Below are 1,059 nucleotides of genomic sequence, written 5' to 3'. Positions count from 1 at the left end.
GGGTCTGGTACTGAGTTACCTAGCTAACAATTGAAGACTTAATAGTCTAAAAGGAACTCGAACTCATAACAGTCTGCTAACTGCTACTATGTTTTGTGTCAACGTGAACAGAAGCTTTTTTAATTTGGTATAAGAAAAAGCTTTTGATTTTTAATTTTTAATAGTATAATTGTGGAAATGCCATTGGGATACAATGTGTGATAGTGCTTATACCGTTATACATTATGACAAAGAGAAATTGGTGCTACCAAGTACCAATGTGTCATCTTTTGGTCAAACAATAATTAAACAATGTGATGCGTTCACAAAAATCTTGATTTCGTTACGCAGGCCAGTTTATAACGGACTGTTCTGTTGTTTGGTACATTGGGCCATTATTTTTAAAGCTACATCGTTGCTTTCAATAACTAAAACTTCAATCCAAAAGAGAAGTTGACTAAAAATAATCCCAGAAACAAAAAACAAAAAGAGAGAGTGTCCGTGGAAAGCCAAAACTAACGACTAATTTTATGTAGATTAGAATACAATTGCTTGATTGCGATATTAACATTCATTGTACCGGAGACTAGAGACCCATGTGCTTGCATAGTTGCATTGCAAGTTGTAAGTGGCATTAGTCAACCGGAATAAGAAAATGCGTTGGTTAATCGTGAATATTTGTGCCATTTTCACTCCATTATTTGACCCTAAATAGGCGGAAATGTCATCTATGTCAGCAACCATTACCTAATTGCACAATTCATTACTAACATTTTGAGGTTATTAGAGAGGTTCACCTAACAAATCTATCAAATCAAATCCACTCTAACCTAATATCATTAAAAATGTACAATACTTGCTTGAACATGTGGTTCTTTTTTAATATTTGGGTCTGCAACAATTCCGGTGTTAGAAAAATAAAGTCTTAACTCTTAACTATCTCATGCTACTCTATTTTAATAGTGACTTTTCTCGCAAGCCAAAAACCATTCCACGCAAAAGAAAAAATTACCTCATAGTGTAGTGTGCTAGAGATACGTTTTGTTCAAACAGTGTGTAATTAGCAGATATATACTTGTT

Source organism: Arachis duranensis, chromosome 5 (assembly GCF_000817695.3).
Source record: "Arachis duranensis cultivar V14167 chromosome 5, aradu.V14167.gnm2.J7QH, whole genome shotgun sequence".
NCBI lineage: Eukaryota > Viridiplantae > Streptophyta > Magnoliopsida > Fabales > Fabaceae > Arachis > Arachis duranensis.
Note: the sequence above shows the minus strand (reverse complement) of the source record.